We start from the raw sequence: 20,675 nt of genomic DNA on the forward strand, positions 1-20,675 counted from the left end.
TATATATATATATATATATATATATATATATATATATATATATATATATATATATATATATTGATCCGGTCCACTTAAAAATTGTTTCAACTTTACGTAGCCGTTTGAATATCAAATGTTTTCTTCGCATCCCGTAGAATCAATTTATTCTTGCTGCACTTCTGTTGAATCCCTTCTAGACTCAACATCCATATCTCCAATAAATCCTTTTAATCCCTATTCATCCAAAAGAGGAGAACGTTTCCCACTATGAAAGGCTGTACAACAAAATAAAAAGCCGAATGGCTCAACTTTCAAGAATTGCTTATTATGTACCACTAACAAATACAGTCAATCAATGACTCGTTCTGCTTCCACAAGAAAAAAAGCTTTCCTAATGGACCAACAACAATATCATTTACCCTCCTGTACCCTTCCGCTACATAGATCTGCAGACACTCAGATTCTTTAAAAAAAAAAACAAGGCCGATAACCATTAGTCGCGTGCTCTCGTGTAATGAATGAATGCGTGAATGTAGGATTGACATGAACTTCTTAAAGATAAATTAAAATGACGGAAAATGGCTAAAATGACTTAAATAAATAAAAAGTAAATGACTTAGAATGACTTTAATGAATTAAGTATGAATTGAATGACCTTAAGAATGACTTGAATGCATAAAAATAACTGGAATCCTTCAAAAACAACTTGAATAATCTGGAGAATGTCTTGAATGGCTTTAAGACTTACTTGTTGTGAAGTGGGTGATCATTTTACATTAAATTAATACAGGATAATTATCCCCCACTTTATATCACAATAAGTAGAGCATGTAGTAAGAAGAGATACTACACTTTGATCTTGGCCAAAAGGCCCAGAAAAGGGTATTTATTTGCTCCCCTACCGAGCAAATTAGACACAAGGCCGTTTTTTAATGTGAGGTGTAAAGGGGAAATGGGGACCAACTCCTCAAGGAGTAGGGGAGCTGGATAGTGACAATTGGTATGAAGGGTTGCCCCTACATTCACCAAGGTCTTATATGTGGGAGAGGTATTTATTTGCTCCCCCACCGACCAAATTAGGCACAAGGCCGATTTTTAATGTGATGAGTGAAGGGGAAATGGAGACCAGCTCTCCGGGGAGTAGGAAGCTGGATAGTGACAATTGGTATGAAGGGTTGCCCCTAAATTGACCAAGGTCTTGTATGTGGGGTTGGTATTTATTTGCTCCCACACCGAGCAAATTCGGCACAAGGCCGATTTATAATGTGAGGAGTGAAGAGGAAATGGGGACCATCTCTCCTGGAGTAGGGGAGCTTGATAGTGACAATTGGTATGGTTTCTCCTACATTGACTAACGTCTTATATGCGGGGGTTGTATTTATTTACTCCCCCACCGAGCAAATTAGGCACAATGCCGATTTTTAATGTGAGGAGTGAAGGTGAAATGGAGGCCAACTCCCCGTGGAGTAGTGGAGCTGGATAATGACAATTGTTATGAAGGGTTGCCCCTACATTGACCAAAGTCTTATATGTGGAGTCGCCCCCACATATGGTCTTTGCTTGCGGTATCTGTCGGAAAAGATACTACACTTTGATTTTGGCCAAAAGGCCAAGAAAAAGCCAAAGCTTCTATTAACAACAGACCTTTGATCTTAACCAAAAAGACCACGCACAAAAGTGTTACGGACAGACCGTCCGACCGACTGACCGACCAACCGACTAACGGATCGATCGAGTTACTTATAGAGTCGCTTGCACATGATTAATAATATAAGACATACATCCCCCTAAGATCGTCCCTTTTAATATATAATTCTTTATGTACAATACCTCAACCCCACCTCATATTACAATACATTTTAATCACATACCCAGATACAACCCACACTCACATACAGATAATGGGCACCTGTCATTAAAAAAAATATATTAGTACACGCCCCTTTATAAATCCCAAAATAAAAAAATCAAAATATGTATATTTAAATTAATAGTTAAATACTTAATATGAATATATAAGTACCGACCACCATTGCATAAAGAATAATCATGTATACAACAAAGAGTTAGCCGAGGCGATTTTACATTTTCCCATAGATAGACGCCCAAACAATGTTTCTTGAAGATTAACACAATTAATGCAAATAACCAACCCGAACCAATATAGTTTCAAATATTTCACATTAATAGCAAAGCTGTACTTAATTTTATGATCCACCTAAAATCTCTTCCACTAATAAAGCTACTGTCTTGTTTCTTTTATATAACCTCCCCACCTAGGTAAGAAACTATTGTTAAGTAGCAAACGAGTCTTTAAATATATCCATAAAAGACTACCCTGCGTTTTTCAGTGTGTATACTCGTTTTTATCAAATAATTGACAGAAATCTTTCGTCTTTAAATCAATCGCCACATGCGTCGGTTGTCAATACAGTTGACTTTTTTACAAATGAAAGAATTAAAGGATAAATCTATGGTCATAATTATAGTCTAAAACTATGAATAGGGATATGACAACAGCGTAGTTTCATCATTGTTTTGACTCTCGAGTATATATTCGACACAGTTAGACACAGTTAATCAACCGAGAACCACATCACTATAAAAAAGCATATATGATATCAACAGATACACACTCAAGAGTCAAAACAATGAAAAGAATACGTTGTTGTCATAACCCTAATTTTGACGTTTACACTTTGTATACATGCCCCGACATTTTTTAAAGTATTTAAACTTATTTCCCACTGAATATCTAAACCATGTAGTATCCAAAAGAAACATCATTCATCACTATAACGAAATTTAAAAACGTCCCAAAAACAGGAATATATATAATATCCATTTGCAAAAACATTATAGTAATATAACGATATTAAACTACGATTCAAACGTATATTAATAAGCAGTCTGCTTTGTCTGAAACTGTATACCCAAACGAGTTTCACCGGTTTATTTTCGGTGAGTTTTTTTTAACCTCATCGTGTGATTTGTTTTCCATTTCGTAAAATTCTGATGTTTGGATTTTTGAAAATTTAAAAAAGGCAAATCCATTGCACTGGTACAGCTCTGAAGCAGATAACATACAATTACATCGAAATAATTTTACGGTTGGATTCACATTTGCGATCAAACACTTTCTTGATCCCGACGATATTTATACATGTACTAGTCTACCTGTTGGCTCTTAAAGGGTTTGTTGAAAAAATGTTTAAAATAAAAAGTGATTTTGAAAATATATTAGCTTTTATTGTCTTATTAAAATTAAGGAAGACCTACTAAAAGCACTACAAAAATCAAATTTCTCCCTCCCTACCTCCCTCCCTCCTTGAAGAGAAAATATTTTTAAGTAAGGCCTGGAAAGAATAAATCGTCAGAATCCACAGGAGCGCTACTAAAAACAGTAAATATGGTTATAAATATAATTAAAGTTATATACTATATATTTATATTCATATTTAAATCAGTTCTTTTTTAACTAAGCGGAATTAAATTACATTTATTTGTAAGGAAAACACGTTAAAATAAGTAAAAGTAATAAAAAATATTGTTGACCTTGTGCATGCTTTGAATAGCAGAAGTGGTTTTTAATATCGGATTTAAGACAGTGAGGCCATGAAATATAGAAGAAGACGATTTTTAAACCTGAAGTCACAAACCGGACAAACGGTTTAAACACCCAAGCAAGCAAGCTGATCTGAGTTTTATAATCTATATATTAATACGATAGCGTGTGTGCTCATTTGTACGTCATGCTTACATCCGGGTCGTTTAATTATGTTATTCTACTCCTTGTCATAAATAATTTAACCAAGAATTCTTCATAAGTTTTGGTGTCGTTTTCGATTATAGCTGATTCCACTTAAATCATTTATTTTTTTATGAATAATTTTATCAAGAGTTCTTCAGAGGTTTTGGTTTAGGTTTCGATTATGACTGAAGGAATTACAGTGATATATATATATATATATATATATATATATATATATATATATATATATTTATATATATATATATATTTATATATCAATCAGAAGTTTTTACTTCGGTTTCGATGCGCCCAAGTCATATGGATATATTTTTTTTATTTTTGAAATCGCAACTTTATAACATGAAAATCGATGGAACATTAACTGTATAATAACATAAATGAAATCTGCTAGAGTTAAAATATCATAATTAAGCGTGCTTTATGACCGGGCTTTACCGGGCGTTCGTGCTAGCTTATATAAATACTTTTGCAGTTTTAACAAAAAAGCTACAATAATATCAGAGTGTTTTCATTTACAGTGAACATCTACTGAATGCCAACATCAATGCATTACGTATGAATGAGGTCCTGCTAATTATATATATATATATATATATATATATATATATATAATTTCACTTTTACAGTAAAATCAATAAATATGTATCGTTTTATAATTAGCAATGCTGAATTAAGTTTTAAATTTCAAAAAATAGTAATAGAAATCGTGTTTGAAATTGGAAGTTAGATAAAGATTTAACGATTCTTACAATGTTTCCGATATCACCTCCAAAGTATCGAGTTTTTCGGTATCCGATTCCGATCAATCGTCCCAACTTAACTAAAGAGAATATGGGTGCTAGATTTGTCTTTTCTATAAAAAAAATGTTACCATAATATCGTCTGTCACCGCACAGTTACCCTAATATTTTATGTTGAATTACATTCAGTCGTTTTCATGTAAATCGCTTTAGCAAAATAAAAATAATAAACTAGTAGTTCTACCATCATACTGAGGCATCGGCCACATTGTCTGCGTCGATCGATGTGTTCGGTTTGCGTGTGTTGGACATTGTGTTTAATTTATAAAGAGATCAGAGAATTGTGGATCATGCAGTCTTCGACGCCGTCGTGCCGCTACCTGCTGCTCTGAAAACCGCAGGAGAATACGGTAAATTGGTTACGGTTTGGCGACAGGTGCACCTTTATCAACAGTGCAATTGTCTCCTGTGACATCTGACAGAATTAAAGACAACGCGCAGACAGGTGAACACACACACGCACGGTCGCATACATATAGGAACAGATAGACAGATATGATCGTAATCAAATCGATTAATACATAAATAAATAAACAAAAGCATTAATAAAAGTTTATTTGTTTATTTACCATTTCGTGAAGGTAGACACAACGTCAAGGATAAAGATGAAAAGCCAGTGCACAATTATTAGCTTACTATAGCCTGTAAAAGCTGTTTAAGAAGTTCTGTCAGCATTCCCTGCGATTAGGGATAAATTAATCGTATCTCAAAGAGAAAGGTAAAGCCGAGGAAGATTGGCATCCAAAACAGAAATTGTGATCCGTTGTGCCATTTCGTGAATTCGAATAAAACTGTTTGTTATCAGGAAAAAGGAAAACGTGATTTCGCAAATTCAGTTAAATGTAAAAATAACGTATCCAAATGCCAGCCCCTTTAAGAAACTCGTTTCCTCTCATTGAACACTTTCAGCTGAATTAAGTTAGTCAATTAAGCTTTTATGCATAGATCATTACATAATGATTAAATCCGTCTGACTGACATAAAAAAAAAACATTACAAAATAAAATTTAAACCTTATTTCATGCGGCTAACGGTAGCCAAATGATACGGTCCTTGCTAATCAAGCCAGAGATGACTTGTGTCGCCGGGTTCGAATCTATCGGGTGGTGTTAACCGTGACACCATGCACTGAAGATTCCCGAAAGTATGAAGCACTTGTGTCTGTAGGTATTTAATTATTTTAGTAAATAATTATATGTATACAGGGTGACCCCCAAAAAACAGAGGACATTCAATTGTTTTTTCTGAGCATTTTACAGTCAACGAAGAAAAAAAAGACCAAAGACCGTAGTGTTTTGGTGTGGTGTTTTAAATATAAGAAACTAGTTATGACCAAAGTTTCATTTCATTCGGACAAAACACTAAGAAACGGGGCCTAATTAAAGTTGGGGCCCAATTTTTATAATTGTAATTTTATTCTAACGTTTACTCTAAACACAGCTATGTAATTGTATTCTAATTTTTATTCTTAACCAATATTACTTTACTTATCTACATCATTAATTAACTATTTTTCCTTATATTTTAATATTTTCCAGATCCATCTGCACTACTTAAATGCTAGATTTATTTATGGTGTCTTTTATTTTTAAAAAAAATCACCCAATATTTTGCTGATGATGAGACTTTGTTTGAAAAAACTATATGCTAAAATTGATGTCATTGACTCAATGTCTGTCACAATAAAAGCATTGATTCCGAAACGATCGTACAATTTATTGGCTTTGTTGCGCTCCTTCTTATGAAACAGATTTTTAATTTTTAATTATAAATTATCAATCACCTTACCAAATAGGGATGTATATATATATATATATATATATATATATATATATATATATATATATATATATATATAAACTTAGTTGTTAAATTTAAATTTTGAAATCAAAATATAGACACATATATTTGAGTTAAGGATGTATTGTTTAACCCATGGATTTTCAATAATGGCTCATATCATCAGAGGAAATGAAATGCGGCTAGCAAAATATTCAGCTGTGAAAAGGCACTTATTTTACTTTTCAGCACAAATAGTGAAAATAGTTTTTTGGTCGTGAATGATTGGAAGAGGGAATTTCATAAACTTGGGCAGTCCATTATGGGAAGGAGTATAATGTCCTCCAGGGTAATTTCTAAATAGGCAGAATATTGGTCCAGGGGAGAAGGCAGTAATCCCATATAACAAAGATGCGTGGTTGCTCCTTATTGACATTCCGAAAGATATACGGGGCGGCCGTATTCGTTGGTGTGTTGAATGTGTTTTGGTATATGTAATCCAGATTCTTATTTGGTGTTGGCACAGTATAGCAGATATTGGATGGATATACAAATCCATTGCATATATTCCTGTTGTGGTTGCAAGGTTGAACAATAATTAGTAAGGAAATACAATGAAGATGCAAACAACAAGATAACGCAATAATAAGTGTATTAAAGAAAAGGTATATTTACAATATGTACAAATGACGGTGTCGAGTCAGAGAGTCTTGGTGGGAGGACATTTACGCTCTTCGGCGTTACTTCCGTTGGCATTTGAGTAAGACACACCAAGGCCAACCTAGGCTTGCCATTTATAGTGTTATGTTATTCGCATATGCAAATAAATGGTTACCACCACAACACCCCCCTCCCAAGATTTGAAGTCACACAGATTTCAATATCTTTTTCTTTTTGGGTTTACCATTAGTGGTTCATTCACTTTTCTTTTCCTACCTGATCTTCGGGGTTCAGGTGCATTTTGAGGCGGTTCCAAATTAAAAGATTCGTATATGATATCTATGGTGTCCTCCTCTTCGACTGTTGTCGTATCATCATCATCTTGGATATGACGTTTTTTATCTGATTTAGGTGTCTTTTATGTATATTCTGTGGACCTTTAATCATGTATGTACAATCACCAATGCGTTTAGCCACTACTCCACATTCCCAGTAAGATGTGTTATTTCTGTAGCACTTAAAATATACTCGATCTCCCGAGTTATATTTCTTTCTTCTCGTGTGTGTAGTGTTTCGGATAATTGCCTGCCTTGGCAATAGTTTGTCAAACGCTGATTTTACCTTTCTGGCAAACATTAGATCAGCTGGTGATATGTTTGATGGTGTACTAGGATGTGGTGTAATCCTATATACTTGCAAGAATTGTTGCAAAGCTTTTTCTGTTGGTGTTCCAATGGATTTCTTTAACGCTCCTTTTAGCGTGTCCACGAACCTTTCCGCGAGGCCGTTCGACCTTGGATGATACGGCGGAGTCGTGATGTGCTTCACTCGGAACGTGTCGCAAAATTCCTTAAACTCTGCGGCTGTGAACTGCGTTCCGTTGTCAGTGACCAGTGTGTCTGGTACACCGAATCTTGCAAACAACTCGTGTAGGAACCCTATTGAGTTGTTCGTTGTTGGATTCCTGCAACGCATTACCTCCGGCCATTTTGTGAAACTATCCATTACAATTAAATAATAGTTTTCACCTACTGGACCAGCGAAGTCCATGTGGATTCTCGACCATGGTTGGTCGGTTTTCGGCCAAGGTTTGTGTACTATAGGTGGAGATTTTGCCGCTAACTGGCATCCTTTACATTTATCAATTGTTGTCGCTATGTCAGTGTCCATGTTACGCCAGTACACGTAGCTTCTCATTAACGACTTCATTCGATTTATCCCCGGATGTCCTGTGTGGAAATCTCTTAACATCCTATTCTGCAATGTTTTGGGTATTACCACTCTCTCGCTGTACAGTAACACATCGTCACATATGGAGAAAACTTCCTGCATTTTTGTGTCCGTTATAATTTTCTCTTTTATGTCCTTTATATATTCGTCTTTCTCGGCTTCCCTTTTAATGTCCGACAAAATTACGGGTAGTTCCTTAATGATGTTTGCTACCATATTTTTTACTTCAACATTTGTCCGAATTGCTGCAATGATTGATTCTTCCAGATTGTGTTTCTGTGGTATCAGTCTTGACAGTCCATCCGCATGGCAAATCTTTTTTGATGCTAGATGTTGTAGCTGGAAATCGTAATTAAGTAGTATTGTACCCCAGCGCAGCAATCTATTTGCGGTGTATACCGGCATTCCTTTTTTTGATCCATAGATCGTGACTAACGGTTTATGGTCGGTTTCAAGTATGAATTGTCTACCATATAAATATCGGTGAAATTTAGTCACGGCAAAGATTATGCTCAACGCTTCTTTTTCGATTTGTGAATATGCCCTTTCGGCTGGTATCAGCGTTCTCGAAGCGTGCGCTATTGGTTTTCTAGACCCATCCGGCATAATATGTTGAATGCATGCTCCTAAGCCGTAGGAGCTAGCGTCATAGCGACGACTATTTTTAAGTTTGTGTCAAAGTGCGTTAAGAATAATTCGGATGTTAGTGCGCTCTTTATTTTGTCAAAAGCGGTTTGACATTCTTGCGTCCAGTTCCACGGTGTATCCTTTTTAAGCAGATTATTTAAGGGGGCTCGCAAGTTATGCATTCCTTCAATAAAAGATTGGTAATAATTTGCGAGTCCTAAGAAACTCTGCAAGGTTGTTACATTATCGGGTGCTGGCATATTTTTTATTGCCGCAGATCTGTCCGGATCTGGACGTCGTCCATGTTTATTTATTGTGTCCAAGATACTTAATCTCGCTCATACAAAAGTCACATTTACTTTCTTTTACTTTAAAGCCGAATTATTGTATTCGAGTAAATACTTGTTTCAAATGTTCCTTATGTTCTTCTAGGGATTTGCTCCTGACAACAATGTCGTCCAGGTATGCACATGCGCACTCAATACCACTTAGTATGGTGTCCATCGCTTGCTGAAAGATGGCAGGCGCTACTTTGATGCCAAAAGGCAATCGGTTGTATTTGTATAATCCCTTATGCGTATTGATGCATAGTATTTTTGAGCAATTCTCCTCGACCGGTATTTGCAAATACGCGTCGCTCAAGTCTATCTTGGAGAAGATATTACCCCCATTCAACTTCGTGAATATTTCCTCTGGGTTTTGTAGGGGGTAATGGTGATCTTTTAATAGAGAGTTGACCCCGGTCGAAAAGTCTGCGCACACTCTAACTTCGTCATTCTTTTTCTTTACGTATACGGTGGGGGCTGCCCACTCGCTGTGTTCTATTTTTGATAGAATTTCCGTCTGTTCCAATCTATTTAATTCTTTATCAATCTTTTCCAACCCAGCGAACGGAACATTTCGCTTTTTTTCTAAAAATTGGGCTGGCGTTTTCTTTAAGTTCAAACGAGGCCTTGAATTTATTGCAGCGACCTAAGTTAGTCGTGAATGCCTCAGGAAATAATTCTTTTAAATCGTCTTTTATATTTACTGTTGTTGGAGAAGAACATTCTAATTTTTTACAGAATGTATTGATTGGCTTATCCCATAGTCCGAATTTCTCAATTAAATCTATTCCAAACAGATTTTCACTATTTTTTAGTACGAATATTTTTAATTTCTTCGAAATCCCTTTCAATTTTATCGGGAGGACAACTTCTCCTTCAAATTTTATACCACCACCAGTTACCGTCCGGGCTGCTTTACTAGTTTTCATCATGGCCGGTTTTCCCAACTTTTTCCACGTATTCAGGTTTATTATAGAAACATCGGAGCCGGAGTCGAGTTGTAACTTTATTGATGTTTTAAATATTTCCACTTTTACGTATTTTCGCCGATCTTTGTCTAATTTTGTATTTAATTTTGTTTGCTGTACTCTCTTTCTGGTGTAATCTTTATATCTGCAGCAATCGCTTTTGTGTTCCACCTTCTTACAAATGTAGCATTTTTTCTTCTTATAAGGACAATTTGATTCCCAATGCTTTTCTGCACATCTCTTACAGTTATATCTAGGAAGAGGCTTGTTATATTATGTACTATATTTATGGTTATTATCTTTGGAATATCCCGTTCCATTGCTTTTCTTTGTAAAGTTCTTGGTTGGTGCGTATGGTTTTCTAACTTTTCTTACATATGCCACTCCGGATTCTTCTATATTTTTTGAATCCTTTTTTAGTGTAATGGCCCTTTCACAGTCCTCTGCTAGTTTCTGGAGGGTTAAATCTTGCTCAGATTCCAGCTTAGACAACACTCGTCTGCGTATTTCTGCATTTTTCGTGGAAACTAACCCTTGAGCGAAGATTAGACATTTAAAATCTTCTACCGTTCGTTCTGCAAGCTTAAAATTATCGCAGTTTTTATTGACAACTGATGCGTATGTCAAATAATCTTGGTTGTCCATCTTTCTTAGATCCATGCACAGCCATCTTTTATGAAAAAGAGATATATCTGGATTAAATAATTCTTTTAGTAATTTTACAGCTTCCATGAACTCTAATTCCGCAGTTTTTTAGGTAATATGTAATCTACGAATTTGCTGTGTTCTGATGTACCCAATTTTCTGAATAAGAGGCTCACTTTCTGACTATTTGGCCAATTCTTTCAGTCCAGTTGAAAAACATCCTCGTATCTTGTGTAGTATGCTTCAAAATTCTTCTCTTCCTCAGGCACATAATGTAATGTGTCCATGCTATTAAAAATAGTTGTATGGGAGAAATTAACACTATCGACATTTTCTCGATTACTCTTTAGTAGTTCCAGTGTTTTAGCAAAACGTTCCTCTTGTCTTTCTTCATATTCCAATTGTAGTTTCTTATGCCTTTCTTCCTGTTCCAATTGCAGTTTCTTATGCCTTTCTTCCTGTTCCAATTGCAGTTTTTCTGCTTTAATTGTGCCATTTTCTGCTTTTCTTCTTGTTCCTGCTGCCATTTCAATAATCTGTCCTCTCTCTTTTCCTCGCGGTCAGCCTGTGCCTGTATTTGTGTTTGCAAAAGCTCGTTTTGTGTAGCTTGTCTGCGTTCATCCCGCTCAGCCTGTGCTTGTAAAAATTGCATGAACATTTTTGATAAGTCTTCCATGTTTTTTTTTGTTTTTTTTTAGTGTGTAGTTAAAAAAATATTGTACCATGTACAATATACACCGGTTTGGGTTACAACAAAAAAGCAAATTGCTGTAAGCTCCTGTTTCCAATAATAATATCGCTGCTTGCAATAATATATTCTTTTTGCGAGTCACGCTGCAAAAAAAAAAAAAAAAACAGGTTTATCTGGAATCACGAAATGGAATTGACTTTCCGTTTTTAGGCACTTACTAATAAGTAACTCTTTCCACAAAATAAAAGTTTTTTTTTAGTCACAATTGAATAAATGTATGCAGTACATTTAGTTCTTTGAGTTTTTTTTCTCTAGTATTTTAGTAATGAAAATACCTCTTAAATTGAGATTACCTTTTTTTCCGTGACGTTTTACTGTATTATCCGTTATTCAGTGACTACTTCAAGAATAAAATCCTTTCCTTGAATTTTAGTTTTAGCTGTGGTATTTCCTTTTAGTACCGACGTCAACCAAAATATTAATTAAAAAGTCCTTTAGTTGTTGTTTTGTTTACGGAGAACAGTAATTAGAATCCACTGGTGAACTTTTTTCGTTGGTTACTTCCTTGCTTTTCGTAATACGGGTCTGACCTGTCGTTTTTGCGACAGAACAAAGGTCGCTTTTCGTTTGCAAGTTGGTCCTTTAGTAAGATTTGTCGTGTAGCGACAAACAAAAATTCACTTTTACATTCGTTTGCAAGTCGGATTCCCAGAAAACGGCGTAAATTGTCGCTTTTGCCACGTTAGAGTTTTTTGTTTTTTTTTCACTTGAGTTGAAACTTCTCTTTAGCGTAAAATGCGTTTGCTCGTCAACACTTTGCATTCCTTAAAAAAAATGGTCAACCTTTGCGTTGTACTTTTTTTTTAAATAGTTCTTCGTCCAACTGTTATATTTGACGCTTCATATCTCGTCGCCAACTGTTGTGGTTGCAAGGTTGAACAATAATTAGTAAGGAAATACAATGAAGACGCAAACAACAAGATAACGCAATAATAAGTGTATTAAAGAAAAGGTATATTTACAATATGTACAAATGACGGTGTCGAGTCAGAGAGTCTTGGTGGGAGGACATGTACGCTCTTCGGCGTCACTTTCGGTGGCATTTGAGTAAGACACACCAAGGCCAACCTATGCTTGCCATTTATAGTGTTATGTTATTCGCATATGCAAATAAGTGGTTGCCACCACAACAATTCCCATGGGTGATGGAATTATATATGCATGTCTATGGTGCAATGAAACTCGAAACTCAATGGTCTTCTTAACTCGAATATATGTGTCTATATTTTGATTTCAGAATTTAAATTCAGCAACTAAATTTATATACTGCTCTATTCTTAAATATTGAGCTTTCCTTTTTGGCTAGGATTACCCTGAAAGTGTTACCTCTAGTAATACCTATCAGGATTTTCATCGGATTTTAATCTGTGTCTTATTTCGCTAATATATATATATATATATATATATATGTATATATCTATATCTATATATATATATATATATATATATATAAAACTCAAATGATTTTGTAACGATGTATGTAACACACTTTCTGATTTACGACATCCAGTTGCGCATGACTTGCGCACTGAAATATTAACGTTATTATTTCGAAATTATTATTTAACATGGGAAGAGTGAGGTTAAAATTACTTAAACGTAATACAGAAATGAACGATGTAAAAAAAAAAGCAGACAGTATTAACAATTGTTTATTTGGGTAATTTAAACCCGAAAAAAACAAAAAAACAAAAAAACAATTGAGACGCTGAAATATTAACGTTATTATTTCGAAATAATTATTTAACATAGGAAGAGTGGGATTTAAAATAACTTAAACGTAATACAGAAATGAACGATGTAAAAAAAGCAGATAGTATTAATAATTGTTTATTTGGATAATTTAAACGCAAAAACAAAAAAAAAGAACAATTGGAAAGCTGAAATATTAACGTTATTATTTCGAAATTATTATTTAACATGGAAAGAATTGGTTTTAAATTAAACAAAAAGCAAAAGAACAATTGGGACGCTTAAATTTTAACGTTATTATTTCGAAATTATTATTTAATGTGGGAAGAGTGGGATTGAAAATAACTTAACAGTAATACAGAAATGAACGATGTAAAAAAAGCAGATATATCACTTTTTTTATTTAAGTTCAGTGCACATTTACTTATAAGTATGGCCAACCACTTATAATTCAGTAACTGTATTTTTTTCCAAAATAATCAATTATAATAAACAGAACGACTCATAAAAATCTATCCATATTCTTTTGTCATATTAATATACTTTCATGAAATGTTTCTGTTATGTAAAAAAAAAAACAATTTAATTTCCATCACAAGTGTCACGCTCATACATGAATTGCATAGCTAATATAACATACTGACCCAATAGGTCACGGGTAGTCTAGTATATATAATGATATATATATATATATATATATATATATATATATATATATATATATATATATATGTGTGTGTGTGTGTGTGTGTGTGTGTGTGTGTGTGTGTGTGTGTCCTTTTATTTTTCTAGCTTTCTTTATTTTTCTCTTTCTTTTTTCATACTTTCCCTGTACTGGTATTGTCGTTTGAATACTCCTATATATTTTTTATATTCTAATTTTTATTTCAATTCCAATACAAAGAAAAAAAAGTGTAAGTTGATGAAACAGGTAAAAATAAGTACAGAAACAAAAGTAAAAACAGAGAAGAGAAAATACTGTGAGGGACAAATACTGCATAATATAAGAATGGAGTGAGATAAAAAAAAAAAGTATTTTGTCGGTTACTTAATAATAAATATTTCATTTGGTGTGTTTTTTTTTTTTTGTTTTTTTTGTTTGCAATTCAAGACTAAGCAAATTCACATATATTGATAACGCGGAATAAAAACAATATATTTTCAAAAGTGCTAAATACAATAGTAGAAATTTTTAATATTATATTAATATTATGAAAAATAATGCAGAAGTCTTGTCCAGTTTGCCAAAATGCCAGTGCAGAAACCTTAAATGATTCTCGGTAGGTTGTGTGGCCTATACGTACTTGTTGGTATGCTCGACATCGTCGGTGTATTCTCTTAATGGGACGACGGATGATATCCTGGAGGATCTTCTAGATCTGAATCTGAGGGCATCGCTGCGTTCTTGGACAGTCTGAGGGGCAAGCTGGCGGATAGACCTGAACGCAATGTATCAGACATGCCCTATTGGTAAATGGGGAGACTAGTCCATGATATTAATATTTCATCCTCTAAACCAGTGGTCCCCAACCATTGTGCGGCGGAATAATTCCTGGTGTTCTGCGAAGAGATTGTAGGAGGAAGTTACAATTTGCTTTGGGTAGAAAACAGTTTCCATGTTGTTAAACAGGAGTTGTTTGTATTAATCTATCTATCTATCTATCTATCTTCTATATATCTATAAAAACAGAGATGTGTGTGCCACAGACGATTTCTGATTGGTTAATCCAATAATCACATCTCCTAAAAAACAATCGTTTCTACGCTCTTACCTTTACCATAAAATATTATGGCTTTATTTATTGTCCATCTTGGAAGGGTTTAATTTTTTAATAACTTGTTATTTACAAATTAAAAAAATACGAAACTATTATGCGAAACTAAACTACACGAAATACGCGCACACACGCACACACACACGTTCACTACCGTCACGTTGTTATGGCAACCAAACCCGCTGACTTCTTTTTCTCATTTCACTCGTGGTCTTAAATTAGATTCGAATAAGTTGCCAAAAAACAAATATATAACAAATAAATGTTATCAAAGGCAAATTTTTCGTGTTTTTATTCAATTTAACATGTTTAATCAGCTCGAAAAGCATACAGTGTTTACCGATGTATTGGAAAATTCAAGATGGCGGCCGATTATCTCTTTAACACGGTAAGTTAGGAAAAAGGTGTAATAAATAAAAAACCGGTTTAAATACTGTTAAAAACTTGCTCAATATATGTTACCGTGACATAGGTTGACATATATTCGGCGGGTTTTTAATAGTATTTTGCATAGTTTTTTATTTATAACACCTTTTCCCAAACTTACGGTGTTAAAGAATGTGTGAGACGCCATCTTGAATTTTCCAACACATCGGTAAACACTGTATTCTTTTCGAGCTGAATAAACATGTTAAATTGAATAAAAACACGAAAAATATATCCAGTTTTTATCGGTTTTTTACCTTCTCTGCAGAAGTACAAAAAAAAAAAAAAAAAAAAAAAAACGGAAGGTACTTTTACAGAATGTTAAACTAACCCTAACCGATGTTTTATGTTTAGTTTAGGAAAAGTCAGAAGAAATAAAAGTCATTATTGCATGAAATATACGTATTTAGTTGAAGTATTGTTTATGTCAATTCTTTCGAAGAAATTTAGCAAGAATACCTGTAAACCAGGAAATCGGTAAAATGTCATCATGGATGAATACTTGTCTATTATAATTTCTACCCTTGACAAAAACTTAGCCATAACAAAAGAGATTTATTGTTCAGATTGTTTTTGAGATTGATTTCTAAAAAGATATTTTATAAATAAAATCGACTTTAAAATTAAAGACTTAAATTACAATAATTGAATTTAAACATTCTTATTTCAATATTTGGCACATAACACCTGCAAAAATGATCACAATGTCAGGATTTCATTTTATTTCAGAATCGATGGCAAATACTAATATTTAACATTAGTTTATCATTTAAGCCGATAAAAAGCCCTTTTTTTTCCGAGTCATAAAAGGATTTGGAGTTTCCTAATCAACCTTTCGGGTGCAGTTGCACGCTCTCAAAATAACTAAAGTGTTGGCTTTAAAAAAATTGGTTCATTAAAACTAAACAGGTTTAGTTTTAATAATAAAAAAAAAAAATTTAAAAAAAATCGCTTTGGTAATTAGATATGTCGTATGGTTATCCCTAATCGCTGAATAAAACCGCTAACGAGTTGAATGATTACGACATAAAATTAAACTCGGGTTCCTGAAACGGAAACTTCGTTTGTTTTTTTTCTTATGAATATATTTACATTGTTATTTTGTTTTCATTTTCAATCATTCGAACAGTTTTCTTTTTCAAGTAATCCAGGTTACAAAATTCCCACTGTTTACTATGCTAAAATCACAATGACTAATGTATACCTATTAACCCTTATCCTTGAGTGGCCTCTGGGCCTTGATAAGTGGTGACACCCATGTAAAAAAAAAAAAAAAAAAAAAATCACTCGAACAGTTTTCTTTTTATAATGTACAGTTTTAAAAGTTTAAAAACTATATAGTTTTTACTTCAGGAAAATTAATGGGTCAGTTTTTACGATGTGCCCTGTTAAAATACTGTTAAAAACTCGCTCAATATATGTTACCGTGACATAGGTTGACATATATTCGGCGGGTTTTTAATAGTATTTTGTATAGTTTTTTATTTATAACACCTTTTCCCAAACTTACGGTGTTAAAGAGGGTGTGAGACGCCATCTTGAATTTTCCAACACATCGGTAAACACTGTATGTTTTTCGAGCTGAATAAATATATTACATTGAATAAAAACACAAAAAAGATATCCAGTTAGGTAGAAAAGTAACTTATCTTGCCTTTGATAACATTTATTTATATATTTGTTTTTGACTATTTTTTCGAATCTATGTGTACAGTAATCTTGCCAGGATGCGGAGGAAAATGAATGAAGGGGGAGGGGAATAAAATAAAAACATTTTGGAAACAGAGTAAGTTTGAAAGAATTGCTTTGCACAGAAAGAAATTAATGAAAAAATAAAATTAAATTTCTTTTCTTTCTTGATTTTTTTTTTAGTTTTTTATGAAAAAGGAAGTCAAAATTAAGACTATAAAAAACAATTTTTATTAAGAGCGAACCTCAGTCGTCAGGTCTGTAAAAAAAAGACGTGGAATAATAAATGTTTTCTAATACAAATTGTTTTTACTTATGTGTTCATTTGTCTCTTTGAAGTTCGTTTGTTTAATATATCGGTTTGCAATATAATTTTGTCATTCTGTCAGACTCAAATTTTAAATCTATATATCTATAAAAGTGAAAGTGTGTGTGTGTGTGTGTGTGTCCATTTCCCTACGAAATAACTCTGTCAATTTTTAGTCTACAGACTCGAAATTTGATATACAGGGTACTGAGATTTGGAAAAATCTATGTGATCGGTTTTTAGCCAGAAATTTGGCGATTAAGGGGTCAAAGTTCAACAATTTGAGCTTTGAGAACTCTACAAAACTTCTCCGACAATTTTGGGTCTACACACTTTAAATTTTAGATATAGCTTCCGTGGACATGAATCTAACTTAATAACTTGATTTGAGCCCAAAACAATAAATTTTCAGGGGTCATAATAGGGGTCAAAGTTTAAAAAATTGCCCCCTTTTTTTTGCTCAGCATACACCTCCAAACACCCGGGCAACGCCGGGCACCCATGCTAGTAAATACTAAATCACACATCATTATTTACTTACATGATGTTAACGGCTATATTTTGAGTTATTCTGAGGAGAAAATAAATTAACTCGGTTATATACGCTACAGACATACTACGTTTTATTGTGTCGAAAAATCATATTTTTTTAAATGTAATTTATAGCTGCACAGTATCAAAAACTATATGAGTACTTTAACCATAGTTCCTGATCTCAAAAGGCGAAAAATTAAAAGGTAAATATTTGTACGTATGTTTCTATGTATGTATATGTATATTTATGCATATGTATATATATGTGTGTACTTTTTCATATATATGCATGTAAATATTTGTGTATGTATGTATGTATAATATTGTACTTAAACCAAATTTATATTTATATTTTTACTCTATTTTATTTCTATCTCTAACCCATATTAATTTTCTTATCAAGTTTAAATCCATACATTCATTTTAATTTTTTCCAGATACATCTGCCTTACTTTAATGTTAGGTTTATTTATGGTGTCTTTTACATTTAATAAAAACCTTTCCCAATATTAACTGATGAGGAAACCTTGTTTGATAAAAACTATATGTAATAATTATTGTCCGTAACTTGATGTCTACCACAATCAAAACACTGTTTTCCGAAACGATCATACAAATAATTGATTTTGTTGTTGTTCCTTCTTATGAAACGGATTTTTTAATTTAATTCTAATTTGATTTTTAAATTATCAATCACATTACTAAATATTAAATTAGCTCTAGGATATTTACCTATCGAGCTTATTATATATCTAAATTACAACGACCACTTTTTCTTTCCCTGTATTTTAATTAAACTAGTAATTTCACTATTACATTAAAATACACCCTGCTCTTTAGACTATAATATATATATATATATATATATATATATATATATATATATATATAGTAATTTATAAAATATATATGGCGATTAACCTACACTGAATATTCTGCGTTTCATCCAACTATAGGATTCGTCAGGCTTATGCGCGAATTCTATCGTTGCTTCTTGTTTTTATATATGTTGAGGATTTCTAGTTGGCCAATCAGCTTTCTAGTTTCCACCGCGTCCCTTCCTATCAGCCAATGGGCATGCATTTTATCAAACAAAGGATCTGTTTTAGAACTAGGTTAGTGGTTTTAGGTGGCCGTTCTCCTTTTTTTTTACATATAAATATACCTATGTGTACACAATAATGCACATATATATACATATATATATATATATATATATATATATACATATATGTATATAATATTTGTCATCCATATACAGTACTGCTTCGTTGTATCACAAGTCATCAGTGTGGCTCGGCATACACATTTCCCCAGCCGTGGATTGAACCTACAAGGGCAGTCGGCAGCTCTCACCATCGGACCACGAATCAGTGCCCTAAATATTCCTCGTCGCGTGTGTATTAATCCAAACCCGCCCGTTGCAACAGAGCTCTAACCATCAGTTTGTTTACGAACAAATTAATAGTGGGCTTCGCTTATGTGACTTATATTATTTATTTATTCGTGTGATATGGGTGATATTCAGAATACAATTGTAAATTACTTAAGATTAGTACTCTGTAATGGATGTCAGAATAAAAATTCTACCCTATGTAGATTAAATAAAGGACAGAAAGAGGTTCTTTAATTCACTGTGTAATTTCCACATACGTGGATATCAAAGCAATTACCTTCTTACGCAAAGCGCACCTGTATAGCTGTCTATGGGTAAGACTTTAATCCGATGAAATTATGAACAAAATGAAAAATTACAAAAGCTTACCGACATGCTCAATCCGCCCTAACCTCCACACTCAATTCTCTCGACCACCATGCGCCACCCCATGCGAGGTTTACAAAAACGGTAATTATGATGAAATACCATTATTTGCATTAAAAAAAATGCTTAAAGGACAAGAAAAGAAAGACAATTTTAATCTACTGTACAAAAGTCAATTCCTATTTACTTGCCTACCCACGATGTCAGAGTAAGATAGCAGAATCGTGTAGTGTAGGTAATGTGAGAACAGGAAGTTAAAAAAATTAAGAACTTTTTTTTACTAACTTATCAGATTAAAGATGAAGTGTAGTAACGGATCATATACTACACTTTACTCCTAGCCAAGGAAAAGTTAATTTTACTTGAAAAAATATATATACGAACAAACCATATATATATATATATATATATATATATATACGAACAAGCCACACAGACACAGACACACACACACACATATATATATATATATATATATATATATACGAACAAACAATATATATATACATATATATATATGTATATATATAATATTTTTCAGAGTGTGTGAGATGATATAATTATTTCCACAGCAAAACTAGCTCGTAGCTCACAAGAGCCATGGCCGGAGGGTCAAGAATCGAGTTTCGCCTTCACTTGGGTTCATCAATTGAACACATCCGAACTCGGGATTCGAAACCTGATTCTAATGCATGGGAGGAACGTACTCTACCACTTAAGCAACCGCACCACCCACAAGAAAGTCTATTAAATAACATAGATCAAGCAAACCGCGGCAAAATCTAGCTATGGAAAAAAACTACTTTGTCTCGAACAGGGGGTATGACCAAATATATGTGTATAATATCTCTCCCTCTCTCTTTCACACAGACACACACACACACACACACACACTCTCTCTCTCTTTATATATATATATATATATATATATATATATATATATATATATA

At 33.4% G+C, this 20,675-nt stretch overlaps 1 pseudogene; it reads right to left on the minus strand.

Annotated features, from left to right (window-relative positions):
- Nucleotides 1–739: 739 nt before the first annotated feature.
- Nucleotides 740–866, minus strand: LOC145260112 (U2 spliceosomal RNA; annotated as a pseudogene).
- Nucleotides 867–20,675: the final 19,809 nt, after the last annotated feature.

Source organism: Euprymna scolopes, chromosome 35 (genome assembly GCF_053919585.1).
Source record: "Euprymna scolopes isolate OS-2025 chromosome 35, ASM5391958v1, whole genome shotgun sequence".
Classification (NCBI taxonomy): domain Eukaryota; kingdom Metazoa; phylum Mollusca; class Cephalopoda; order Sepiida; family Sepiolidae; genus Euprymna; species Euprymna scolopes.